The 14,597-nt window shown below is 41.0% G+C and overlaps 1 long non-coding RNA gene across 2 annotated transcripts in view; it reads left to right on the top strand.

The window, feature by feature from the left end:
• Positions 1–13,675, top strand: part of LOC131105912 (uncharacterized) — a 51,064-nt gene extending 37,389 nt beyond the window's left edge. Inside the window, exons 3-4 of one of the 2 annotated variants that reach the window (XR_009120017.1) lie at positions 4,303–4,459; positions 13,107–13,675. This is a non-coding gene — a long non-coding RNA (uncharacterized LOC131105912). Of the gene's footprint in view, positions 1–4,302; positions 5,573–13,106 lie in introns of those variants that run through there. The other variant, XR_009120016.1, reaches the window with a different exon arrangement.
• Positions 13,676–14,597: the final 922 nt, after the last annotated feature.

The raw sequence follows: 14,597 nt of genomic DNA, 5'->3' as shown, positions 1-14,597 counted from the left end.
AATGGCTGCTGTGTGGGGGGCTTTTCCGGGTCCAAGTCTTATTATGGGGGTTCAAACTAGCCACCTCTTCCAGATCCAGACCAGCTGTGCGATGTCATCCCTCCAACGTGTAGTTGATCTGCTCCGGGGCCCTGGGTATGCCTCACCAGGGTGGCGTCTGGGAGGCATCCATATTAGATGCCTGAGCTACTTCAACTAGCTCCTCTCGATGTGAAGGAGCAGCAGCTCTACTCTGATCTCCTCCCGGATGACTCACACTGTCTCTTCTGGTGAGTCCAGCCACTCGACACAGGAAACTCATTTTGGCCACTTGTGTCCATGATCTGGATCTTCCAGTCAAGACCCAAAAGTTATGACCATAGGGGAGGGTAGGAGCATAGATCTCCGTAGAAAAACCACACATGATCTCCTGACTGTGTGGCCACCTTGTGGCCCACCTAAAAATATTAGCAAAAAATATATTTTTATAGAGTTTACAGTAGTACCTTGTTTATTGTGGTAAACTGGTTCCAGACCTGACTGAATTTCCGTGAAATATGATTCAATTATCCCACCCTCGGCCATCTCTGTGTGGAGTTTGCATGTTCTCCCCGTGCATGCGTGGGTTTTCTCCGGGTACTCCGGTTTCCTCCCACATTCCAAAAACATGCTAGGTTAATTGGCGACTCCAAATTGTCCATAGGTATGAATGTGAGTGTGAATGGTTGTTTGTCTCTATGTGCCCTGTGATTGGCTGGCCACCAGTCCAGAGTGTACCCCGCCTCTCGCCCGAAGACAGCTGGGATAGGCTCCAGCACCTCTGCAACCCTCATGAGGATAAGTGGCAGAAAATGAATGAATGAATGAATATGGCACACTTGTCTACACTGTGTGTATGGTAGCGGCCTCGCCTCCACCCACCTAGACAAAGACACTGTATGATTTAAGGGCTCATTCGGTTCATACCATTGTTCAATGGAACAATCCCATGTTTTCCTAGGTTGATTGGCGACTCCAAATTGTCCATAGGTATGAATGTGAGTGTGAATGGTGGTTTGTCTATATGTGCCCTGTGATTGGCTGGCCACCAGTCCAGGGTGTGTACCCCGCCTCTCACCCGAAGGCGGCTGGGATGGGCTCCGGCACCCCCGCGATCCTCGTGAGTGATTCAAATGAATGATTCAATTGTGATTTTTGCCAATTCATATGAATCTTGCCTATAAACAACTGGATGGGCAAATGGAAGGTGAGCAGGGATGAATTAGCCGCGTTTTATCATGTATGATTGTCCTCAACTCAACTCAATGTCATGATTGCCTGACAAAAATCAACACCAACAGAAGTCATTTTCTCCAGAGATTAGACCAGGTCTCAAACCTTCAGTTCTTTTTCCTCCTATCCCTCGGATTGCTCACATGTTCACAATCATTCACATTGAAAGTGGAATGGTCGCACGCAGCATGCCAGCTTCCTCGTCGAGGTCTGATTGTGAAACTTGATGAAATCACCAAACTGAACTTGTACGCTCGCACCGAAACGACTGGAACACGACTCTGTCCCTCACTCAAACATATTGTGTCTGCTGAGGGGCTTGTGCAGAAATAATGCAATCACGCTCATAGCCTGATCCCTTATCGGGCTGCGAGCGTCGGACTGCAGTGTGAGCGGAATCTCGGCTTGGAATGCATCGTAACGTTTCCTGTTGTGATAAAAGTCTGATAGTAAATGTGCATTGTTGCTCCTGTTATTGGAGGAGAATAGAAATGAAAGCTGGGCTGGGGTGAGAGAACGGAGACACATGGAACTCGGAATACTGCAACTATTTGATATTGTGATAGCGAATGTGTCACATTATATTCTGCCTTTTCTTATATTCCCGTAATCTCAAAGGACGGATAGATTAGTATCAACTCTTGTGTAGCAGGGTAACAAGGGGGAGGGGCTGACACAATTTTAGCTTGTAAACAATGTACACACCAATTACTTATCCCTTATATGTGCTACTGTGCACTTAATAAACAACTGGGAATTTAATGTCTGTGTACTGCATAAAATGCCCACACCGGTGCTGCTGTAATGTCGGCGGAATAACAAGGAGACAATGACTGTGAAGAAGTCAGCCTTTTATTAGCATCCACAAAACAGTGCTGTACTTCTTACAGGCAGATGCAATCCACACTTTTTTCCCGGAGAAAAAGGTTACAAGCAAGTAAGAGTGTTTTGGAGTTGATCTACTGATGAGACGTGAGATGTCATGCTTTTGGAATGAGTTTAAAATAGCGTCACTATTTGTCAGACAACTAAAAGAAATACTGTTTCCAGTTATGAAGCACAAATCCAAGGAAAAACAGCTGAAATAGGTGCAAAATCTGGAAGATCTAAAAAGTTTCTTTGCAGGTGATTGTAACTGCTCTGTAGGAGTCTACAACTCAATGAGTGTAATAGGTCTCCTTTGTAATGGTAATGGTTTTATTTCATTTGAACATGCATCAGATTACAATTGAATGCATCACATAATCAGTTCACAGTTCCACATGTCCAAAAGGAGTAGGAAGAAGCAAAGCTTATTAAATCCTACCCCTCCATCTGGTACTTTTACAATCAGTAACTGTTACATTTGTTCACTTCCTGCTTTCCTAATATAATTTGTTTTTTTTTGCCAAGTACCGAAGTAGGAGGTGATATGAGCATCCAATGCCATAATGGGTACCATAGTAAGTGTCAATATAGTGATATGTATAGCACATCATGACTGGTTCAAGACTCTTCATCCTTGTATTTAGCAAACATCAACTGCTTGTATTGTTTCTTGAATTGGCTCATCGTTGTGCATTGTTTGAGGGTCTTACTCAATCCATTCCATAGTTTGATTCCACATACTGAAATGCTATGCCCTTTTAACGTAGTCCTAGCAAGTGTTTCAAATGTACTTCTTCCCTGAGATCATATTTCTCATATTGTCTATCATCTATCATTTAGCAAGGATTGGTGGATTCAGGTTCGAGCCCCAGCGGAAGCTGGCCATATTGCGTGGGTGACCCCTGTCACATTGATGTCGTGACTTGGATGAGAGTGGGGTTATATCCACCATGAATAATAAACCATGCCAGCTGCTGTGTCTGTGTCCAAGTGTGTTGGTAAACCTGAAGCAGGAAGGGCGGCACCAGACGACGAGTTGACAGCTCAGGCTTGATAGTTGATACGTCACCGGCTAGCTCAACTTTTTTGCAGTGGGGTGGGGATGGATGGACACATGTTCAAGCCCAGGACGACCACAGTCACACATTGCGTATGAGATTGCCTGCTCTACATTAAATCTTCTAAGGATGCAATGGCAGACACTTGGACAACCAGAAGTAGTAGCCCTGGTATCTACTGTTATTGTATCGATACTGTATCTTGAAATATCACAATATGATCTATTGAATTGGAATGCTCCGATCAGGGTGTTATGCTTCTGATTCCAATACCGATCATCCACTTACAGAGGATGAGTTTGGATGTGAGAGGACATTGGTGGAGCCATAGCAGGACATCCAGGCAGCCATTGGTGGGCTCCAAGTGAGACAGCAGTCAGTCAACCATGGAGTCATGCCACGTGTTGGCAATTCCAATGGCAGACATGATTGTTTTTGTTTTGGCACCCATGTACAGTGTGAGGAAGCTACACAAGATGCTACACTGCATGCGGTGATCGCTACATGCTGCAATCGTACGAGGCTTACGTGATCGGTTTTTGTGATCGGCAATGAAAGGCATTTATCACGTGATTTTTCGTGATGGATAGCGCACAGATTGGAGCATCCCTAATATTGAAATATTGATATGTTGTGTCACTAAAGTCAAACCTTGGGTTCCGTACGATTCGGTTCTCAACAAAAATGTCATACACTGTTGCAGTTTTCTTACAGTATTGTGTGTAACAAAGTAGTCCTGCATTGTATCATTTAGAATGGAGTTGCCAAACACTGCTCTCTTTTTCAGCAATAGACTTCAATATTGGTAAATGTGATTTTAAATTGTTTTGGCTATATCATTATTCTTCATAAAACAATTTTTTGGTTCCTATGTTTTGGTATCTGCAATTAATTATTCGCATTCACATTATTTCCTGTGGGGGGGGGGGGGGAACTTTTTGGGGGTTTCTGTCTGACGTTTTGGAGCAAATGACTAACTTAGTCGTGTAGTGCACCCCCCCCCCCCCCTCCCAAAATCGGTCTAAAACTAACTGCCAACCAGTCCTGCTGTTTCTCGCCATAAACCTTTAACAGAGTTACTACGATGTATTGGCACAAACCAATGATTGCATTTTCCGTTTTCTAGTCAATCCACAATGAGAGCAATGGAAGTCTGGACAGAAGGAACCATGGCGATCACAGCCACGTCCAAGTGGAGCCCCGATGAGCAGATGAGGGCTCTGAGTGACAGCGAGGACGGGGAGAGGAAATGGACAGATGAAGAGACAAACAGGCAGATGGAGGTCAGTGATTATTCCCCGACCCGCAGATGGTTTGCACTCTTGTGACAGCCAGGCCGCGTGCGAGATGTGCTGACAACGAGGCGTTGAGTGAGGACGCAGCGCTTTCTCTCCTCCTCATTTACTCGTTTTTAAACGCTGCTTCGACTGCCTTTGCTTTTGCTCAGAAGAACTCCCGACGGATGGGTGGGGTACACACTGGTTGAGGACTATTTTCACTTATATTTCAACTTCCCCCTTGAGAGGAAGGGGAAAGAAAGAAAGTGAAAGAGTGCAGCGATATGAAGGCTCAGCTCCCGCTTTCAAGAAGAAAAAAAAAAAAATCCCTGTTGCCTTTGGCTGCAGTTCTACTCGGTGCACCAATACTCCATGTCGCCTTTAACAGTAGGGGGGGATTAGCACCTGATGGTTCAGCAAGAAGTATCTATAACACCCCCTAACCTTATGACTTCCCAATTCGGGAGAGACTTTCCGTGACCCCAGTGAGTGTTGTGCACTGAACAATGCTAAAGCTGCAAGTAAGAGGAGAAGCCAGAGGCCGCTGAGGTTACTACTTGAACTAAGATGAAGGCAAACAACATAAAACCTCCTCAGCACACTCAACATCCCCTTCAAGCACGAATCGCTTCAAAGTGTCCACCTGAAGCACCGCTAGCTTGATAGGTCAGACCTTCACACCTTCCAGTGTCGACTGAGGGCACCGACCTTTGTGGCCTTTTGTTTGTGTGTGCATGGTGGATAGTAAATGCCCATAAAGTACACCAGTGGATCCTGGTATTGGATAGACCAGTGGGTCACCATCACCCTTAAATGGCAAACACACACAGGATAGAACATTGCTTAATGTCCATCCTGTAAACATGTTCGTTTAAATTTTGCCTCCGTTTGCGTGCATTCTCGTATAATACAGCGCACATCCTGGCAACCAGAAGTTATGTTGCCCGTTATGTCATCAGCGATTTCGACACATTTCTATAGTTGCCCATGCATAATACAAATCTAAATACATATAAATGATGAATGAAAGGCATCAATGGACATTTAAGGTTACTTTAACCCAGGGGTCTCAAACTCAATTTACCTGGGGGCCACTGGAGCTAGGATCTGGGCAAGGCTGGGACGCATCAGGTTTTCCCAAAAAAAACCCAAAACACATTTATTAAAAACAGAAAAATATACAAACTTTTTCAGTGCTTTGGTTCCAATTTTCTACAATAAAAGCTCTGATAAAACATTCAACTGTTCTCAAATATCTTCATTTTTATTTTTCTGCACAAAATAAGATGAAAAATAAAGAAACAAATCAAGAATAAAGCAAATCAATCAGTAATAAAAATAATAAAAACTTAAGAAACCACATATAGTTGGTGGGTAGACAAATTATTTTTTTCAGATTAAAATGAAATAAGCATTATTAGAGCCCTGTAGACATGACAAAACATGACGATAGTCACATTTATACTTGTTTTATTTACAACATATTGCGCAACTGCAGCGTCTTGAGACACATGCTAACTCGCAAACTAGAGAGCTAGCGACCTAAATGGTAGCCTTCAAGTTATTTCCTTTAAACTTAAATAGCCAAAAACTTACCACTTCCACACGGATAGGGAGGATAACTATTAACAGTTATTTAACTTTTAACATGAACATTAATCAAACGTAATATTTTTTTCTGGGTACATGATACCATACAGCATCCATATCAAACATTAAACTTTCATATCATGGCGGGGGCCTCAAACTAGTGTCCTGCGGGCCACATTTGGCCCCCAGGCCGCGTGTTTGAGACCCCTGCTTTAACCCAAAGAAACAATGTGGCAGCAAGATCATCCACCACCAACTTCCTATTTTCAGCCACATCGAAAATCCTGTCTTCCGTGAAGGTGATAGTTCAGCTAAAATGTAGAGCATACATGTCACAGCCTACAATTTTATGTTTATGTTTATGCATCACTGCCGCACTTTGTTTTCATAGTCCCTGAACGCACCTTATCTGTGAGCCGCAAAGCTTACCCCAATGCTGCCATAGCTTAATGAATCCATGCGTTCATCAATCATCTGACATGATCACGTCATTAGCGGTGAAAGTAAACTTGGATGTACTTTAGAGTAGTCAGTGTGCAGTTTGTATTGTAGTATAGATTTACTACTCATTCAAAATGAGTCCAGCTGATGAGAAAAACCAAAATCTAAACTTTCACTCCTTTTTTGTCATCTTGCCTCTCCTCTCAGGAGCTCACTATTTGGCAAGCGGGTGATCTCAGCAGACAATTAAAGGCGAAACGTTACAGCTGGGGATTGCATTGATGGGAATGATGAGTCCATAGCAACACGTTTAAAAAGGGGTGGGTTAGCATAATGACGCTGCAATGAGGCATCGAGCTGAGCCAGACAGCCTCACCATTGAACTGCTGAGTCATGTTTGGGCATTTGAACTTTCAAATCTCAGAGCTAATTTGCATGTGCATATCGCTGCTTGTGGTGATTAATGACATGACAAATCTGAATTATAAATTAGTGGTTTGTACAATGTGTGTCTACAGAGCCCCAGAGAGGAAAACTTGCAAAACTGTTTCTGGACTTTTTAAAAAAAAATGTTTAACACCATAATCACTGTAGGTGTAAAAAAACAAAAACTAGTTTTAAATTAATGATTTAAAATTATTTTTTAAATAATGTAAATAATTTATCAAAGTAATAACTAATTAATTAATTAAATAATACATATTTTTTCTTAATTAATAAATAATTTTGATACACATTATTTAAATATTATTTATTTCAATGTTTTTATTTTTAAATATATATTATACTAATGAGTGGGTCAGGAATGTATGTGTTCTTGAGCTCCAAATTGAACAAATTTAAAGAAAAGGTTGTGGCAAATCTATAAAACTATATTAAATATTAACTATATATTATATAGTAATATATAACTATATAAAAAAAAATTAAGGTATCACCAAAATAAAAAATACTATGTATGGCGGGCTGCCACAAATTAATGTATGGGAAACACTGCTCATTTTAAATCAGAGGAAAATGCTATTATTTTGTTTATTTATTGGCCATTTTTCCCAAAGCTTTTTCTAATATGTAAATTTTTCTGCTGTAATTTTTATTCATGAATTGTGCGGTAAAAAGTAGAAGAGTTGAAACTAATGTACTCCACCAATCTTCGGTTGCTGCAGTGCTGAGGCATGAATCTTCTTAGTAACATCTTTGCTGTTTGTCTGAATGGCATCCTAATGTAGCGACACAGTGTATTACACCTCAGAGGACGTGCTCAGCATGCTGCCCTAACCCGTGGAATCATCCTTTTCACGTTGACGCCGAGGTGCATGCTGCACATGGGAGCGGGGAGCGATAAGGGGCGAGTCTATTTTGGAGTTTAAAGCGCCCACAGGAGCAGAGAAGCATCTTATTATGTGAGGAGAGTTGCTCGTCTTAAAACGTAATAGACTCAGTGTAAGCATCTCGCAGATGCTTTCATATGTCTCTCTCTTGTATAAATGAGATGGTGATTCATTGCTTAGTCCTGACATTAAATAGTATTGCCTGCATAAGCTATTTTTTGTGACAAATGACTAGTCCAACATGGTAAAAACAGCCAAAAGTTACTCTGAAACCACATTTATAACATACTGTATACAGCAGGGGTCTCAAACTCAATTTACCTGGGGGCCACTGGAGCTAGGGTCTGGGCAAGGCTGGGCCGCATCAGGTTTTCCAAAAAACAACAACACATTTATTAAAAACAGAAAAATATCCAAACTTTTTCAGTGCTTTGGTTCCGATTTTCTACAATAAAAGCTCTGATAAAACATTCCACTGTTCTCAAATATCTTAATTTTTTATTTTTCTGCACAAAATAAAAAAATGATGATGATGAAAAATAAATAAACAAATCAAGAATAATGAAAATCAATCAATCAGTAATAAATAAATATAATCATAATAATAAAACGACAAATAATAAAAACCTAAGAAACCACATATAGTTGGTGGGTAGACAAATTATTTTTTTCAGATTAAAATGAACAAAGCATTATTAGAGCCCTGTAGACATGACAAAATACGACTATAGTCACATTTATACTTTTTTTATTTACAACATATTGCGCAACTGCAGGGTCTTGAGACACATGCTAACTCGCAAACTAGAGAGCTAGCGACCTAAACGGTAGCCTTCAAGTTATTTCCTTTAAACTTAAATAGCCAAAAACTTACCACTTCCACACGGATACGGAGGATAACTATTAACAGTTATTTAACCTTTAACATGAACATTAATCAAACGTAATAATTTTTTTCTGGGTACATGATACCATACAGCATCCATATCAAACTTGCGCGGGCCGCACTAACAGTAAACTTTCATTTTAAAGGCGGGGGCTTGAAACTAGTGTCCTGCAGGCCACATTTGGCCCGCGGGCCGCGTGTTTGAGACCCCTGGTATACAGGATGTGAATATGATGACAGGGTGAATTCTGACAATAATCTCACGTAAACAATGATCCAGATGCATGTATACACCCACCACTTGATAAAGGATAAAAAAAAATCCCCCATAAACTCTTAAAATCTTGAAATTGCACATGAAATTTTCCAATTATTTGTCAGTCAGCTGAGAACAGAGATGCTTGGAGGAAAGCGGGGAAAGTTTCGCTTGGGGGAGGGCGGAGAGCGTAGCTGGCCTAAAGCACACGCCCATATTAGGAAGCCCGGCAGTTGTGACATCACAAACTGCCAGTGTAAGAAGGCCCTCTGAAACTGAGCGTTTTGAGCCATCCCAAAGTTCTCTCAGGGCTCACTTCTAAATGCACAAACCTCATTATCTGATACTTTGGCATGGTTTGACACGGGAATACAACATTGTAACTACATTTATGGGTCAAAAAAGTGGAAAAGGATAAATTGTACAGTTATTTTTTTACATGCTTTGCAAAAAATAAGCACGTTTTGATTTGGACTTTCAGCAGCTTCGGAGAATGTGTCATATGTAAACAAAATCTGCAATATCCTGCCTTTGATAATGCACAGACTGTCGGTGTGATGTTGCTGAATGCATGGCGGTGTGATCACATGCTTGCAGCATCAGTCAATGAGGAAGCCATAAGCCTCCCAGCACTGCTAGTGAGCCGTGACAAACAAACAAGTACAAAGGCTCCTCAAAATGAGTTTAGGCTCCAGCGCCTGTGTTAATATGGAATAAAGGGAGGCACACTGCCTGGGTGAGCCTGTTTGAATATGTGATCTTTGAAGTGGAGTAGATGCAGCACATGTCTATGGCAGCTCATTAGACCCTGCTGTGTGTCATGGCCTCTGAAGGCTGGACCAAAGTCACTATGTGGCGAGATAAAATAAAGATCTAATGGTACTGGACGGAGGCTAGATGGTGGAACCTGTGATGTGGTCTGTGGCCTTTCACGCGGGGACAAGTGGGTATACCTTTCGGCTCGGGGGTTGAAAACCCTCTAATTGAAGTTAATGAGCACGGTGACCTAGAAGGAGTTCCACGTACGATGCAGAGGTGGCCCAGTGACTTCTTCCGCAAGCGCCATTTGGAGAAACATCCCTCTGTGGAATTAGCCCGGCTCAGCCTTTGTAATCCTGCACACAGATACTTTTACAAATCCTCTATTTAATTAGATTCCTCCATTTAGTCATTCGCAAGCAGAAGTCTAATTCCTGCGTTATTAGGACTGCAGAGAGTGTTTTCCTGCTCCTGCGTATTGCTCCACAGAGTTCCATTTCACCTTGTATGTCCCTTTTGTGTCGTTTCACTCACTGAATTGTTCTCTTCTTGGACCACTGGACTATTGGCTGTTCACGCAAGGGAAAACAAAAATGAGTAACAGCTCCCAGTGTGATGCGGGTGTGCACCTCGACAAATTACGATAATAAACATATCTTTGATTCAGTTTTTTTTTTTTTTTTTTTTTTGTTTTGTGAAAATGTCAGCGCCTTCTATGGAGGAGCACTAATCCATTTAATCCATCTTTCCTTTGAAAGATGCTGCCATGTGGCAAATTTATGGATACATTATTCCCTGTTAAATTTCTCTGAATGGACCCTGTGGTAAAGTAGACAGTGATTAAACCTTGTGACCCCCAAGGGGACGGACGATGTCAGTCACTGCGTGGATAGGAAAGTTTAACCATAACCTGGGCAAATATTGAGCATTTACGGAATGTCACATTACTTTCCGTGCAGAGTTGCGTGAATTTTCCAATTATCAGACCACTACGTATTGTTCTCAATGGGGTCCAGGTTTGTGTTGGCCAATATGATGGATCATGCTCCCTGATGCTACGTTACTATTGAAGCGACCCGACAGAGTCTGACACTTCTTCAACTTTACCAAACATGCAAACCATCTGTTCATCCTTTCTCGTTTCCTCGAGGTGCATTCACGGACATAGGCACTCTGAACATCAACCCAAAACACAAGCAGGTCGTCCCATCACATACTGATATCGGAATCTCAATAAAAACAAACACAAACAAACAAGAACATTTGATAGTACAGGGTCAGGCAAAATTATCTGACCCATTTTTAGGTTAAATAAAAGGCAAATAAAGTAAAGAAACAAAGTGTTTTTATTTTCGAAAAGTACATAAAAATTAAATCAGTTCTGGAGGTCGGATTTTGGTTTCAATGCAGATCCAGTAGCTCTGAAGTTGGTAACCCATAACAAGATGGTGCTTGGAGCTGGTAGGGGATCATGTCTACCAAGATTGAAGCGCAAACGGAACACTCGTTGTGTTGCAGTTCCATATTCGTTTGTTTTGATAAACATCTTCACAATGAAAGTGCGATGCTCACCAGTCCAATTCATGGCTTTGACTGGAAAAAAAATAGATTAAACCTCGGATATATCGGACTCGGATATATATCGGAAATTCGCTCACAACGGACAGATAAAAAAGAACCAATTTTTCTGTAATGCATTTCCAATAAAAATTCATTGCATATATTGGATTTTTTATAACGGATTTCGCCTATTTCGGACAAAATCTCCAGTCCCGTTCCAATGCATTTCCATTAAATTTCCCTCGCATATATCGGATGGCCGCATCGTGGCGCTCCGATTCGCCGAATCGTGACAGGCCGCTATACAACGTCATTTGCAGCGTTTGCAGCGTTGCCTGCGCGTCCAGGTACATTGGAAACATAGTCAAGGAAGTGCCTTTTTATAACGGATAAAATCCGATTTACGCATTTACCGGATATAAATTCGATATATGCGTAAAACGGACATTTTCCGGTATACACATATAACGGATTTCGCTTATATCGGACAAAACCAGTGGGAACAATTGAATCCAATATATCCGAGGTTTACTGTAAAACTTTTTTTTTTAACTTTATTTGCCTTTTATTTAACCTACAAATGTGTCAGATCATTTTGCCTGACCCTGTACAACAGGGGTGCTCACACTTTTTCAGCATGCGAGCTACTTTTAAAATGACCGAGTCAAAATGATCTACCCACTACAAAAATGCAAAACATCTATTTATTTTCAAATGTATTGAGGATTATTTGTACGTACAATGTATGTTGATGTACCTTACATAACCAAATGAGCCAATATTGCAAAACACACATAATTAACTATTAACATTTTTTGTAATTACCTGAGTTTACTTTGATGACTTGCACTGAATTGAACCAGCCAGGGATGCATAGTCCGGACAGTAGCTGCTGATAGCCAGCCTCAAGCACACTTCCAAATGTTTATCAGTCATGGATAATATCCGTATCATAATATCCGTATAATATTCCATATCCGTATGGAAGTGATATGTTTTTTGCCTTTTTACTTGGTCCAGTTTTTGCCTTTTTACTTGGTCCAGCTCCTTCACTCATTTTAGTGACCATAAACTTTAGCGAGGGCTTAAAATCTCGCAATTCGCCGACTAGCTTAGCACTTTGCATCGTTGTTTACGCATGAGCGGTGACCTAAAGGTTAAAATTTAGTTGTCATCTGACTGGTTGTCCTGTATGTCAATCAAGTAACGGGCATGGATGATAGGCTGACATCGTAAGTTCTGCTGCACTTAGAGACGTTGTTTGATTTGATTGGTCGCCCGAAGGGCAACATTCAGTTGTCATCTGAATGGCTGCCCTGTATATCAATCAAGTGACGGCATTGATGCTGGGATGATATTTTTTTAATGACCAGCGATCGACCAGTACCACCTCCGCGAACGACCGGTAGCTCGCGATCGACTTAATGAGCACCCCTGCTGTACAATGTTCACTCCTGCCACCGGTCATCATTACTGATCCGGACCCTGACTCCTCCTCAAAGTCCGTCCACAACATTCTTGAATATATCGACGAGATTTAAGATGGCTGTCGAGTACTCAAGACTTCCATGTTAGTTATTGTTCAATTATTTGTTATCTCCCAGCTTCTTGGGCCAACTTTGTGAGCAGTCAGCAGTCGTGGCGATGGGACGCACCTGCTCAAAGGGCAACTTGACTTTCAGCTAATAGCACAGAGCACATTGGTGATTATGAAAGCTGCTGAGAGATAACCTTTAAGCATGTGCCTGATGAAAAGGGCTCTACAGGGGAACGTCTGGCCTTCAGTACATACATTATGTCTGCTCAGTTATAATTGCGCTTGTGCTGCAGGCTTAAGGCAACAACTGGACGTAATGAAGGCCGCACCCCCACCCGCTGTGTTGTCAAGATAAGTGAGCATCTTTCGTCTGCTTCCTTGTATTTACATTGAAAGCTCTTTTCATTGTCTTGCACCTCGCTTCATCAGACTGCTGTCAGTTGTTGATAGCATCAACCTGCAGATTGTATTAGCGTTTGCACACACGAGTCATTTTGTCCTCATCATATGATTCATCTGAGCCAATCAATACTGGGAATACTGAAATACTGGGAATTATGAAACCTTTATGGGGAGCCAAGCCTATATGCTACGCTAACATTACCTACATGGTCAAGTGTTTATCAAAGACGTTAAAGGGGACCTATTATGCTCATTTTTCGACCCTTTGTATTGAGTAGTAGACTCCTATAGAGCAGCTACACACAATAACAATAGCACACAAAGCTTTATAGTTCTTCCAGAATCTGCACCTATTCAGCTGTATTTCTTTGGATTTGTGCTTCACGCCAAAAAGGTCTGTTTTAATTTATTTCACCCAAATACAATAACGTCTACATTACCTTGTTTTGTAAACAGAGTATCAGAGCTTGGGGGAGGGCAGAGAGTTTAATTATAATTCCGCCCGTCTGTGACATCACAAAGGGACAGTTTTACCACACTGTTTTGTTTTCTGTGTGTTTGGCACCTGTGTCTGTGTGATTGCGTTTTTTAAAAGTATTATTTGTACATTTTTGTGTACATGTCATACAAATAAAGTTCATTTGACTATTGTTAGAATCATATTTTAATTTTAACCCTTTTATTATTATATAGTATGTTATTTATATTACATAATTCTATTGGATTATTTTTATTTTAATGTTATAAAAATCTAAATACATTTATTTATTACTGAATTGGTTCCAAACCTGAATTTCCACAAAGTATTCCTTATTTATAAATCAAATATTTGTGTATTTGAAGCTTACCAGACTGTTTATGACCATTTAAATAACATTGTTAGAGTGCTTTAGAGGTGAAATAACACCCCTACAGTCAACTTAACACTCAAGACTTGTGTTCCTGTGTGTTGCTGTAAATGGTGCAGACAGGAAGTGAGCATTCAGAGTTGACTTTCCGCTTGGCGTGGGTTAAGGCCGCAACAGTAGCCTGTGATAGGGATTACTGGGCCTGTTGTGAGCTCATTCAAACCTGCATTAAAAGCCTGTTGTTTTGGTGATGTAAGTCTGGTGCTTGTGTGTCTCACTGAATATTACAGTGACATTACTGACACCTAGTGACCAGTGTATTTGATTTTTTTTAGTTAATTAATTCAATTTGTATGCTTGATAATGCACAATTTAGTGCAATCCAATAGTGTGCCTAAATATAACTTTTTAAAATTACTACTACTAATAATAATTACTAATAACAGTGTCCATTTTTAACGTCAAGTAAAAAAGTCCCCTCACCCACTAAAGAGTTAAGTATTCTTATAGGAAACCCGAGCGGATACGAGCCGC

Source organism: Doryrhamphus excisus, chromosome 2, assembly GCF_030265055.1.
Source record: "Doryrhamphus excisus isolate RoL2022-K1 chromosome 2, RoL_Dexc_1.0, whole genome shotgun sequence".
NCBI classification, from domain to species: Eukaryota; Metazoa; Chordata; class Actinopteri; order Syngnathiformes; family Syngnathidae; genus Doryrhamphus; species Doryrhamphus excisus.
Note: the sequence above shows the minus strand (reverse complement) of the source record. Positions and strands in the feature narration are given on the sequence as shown.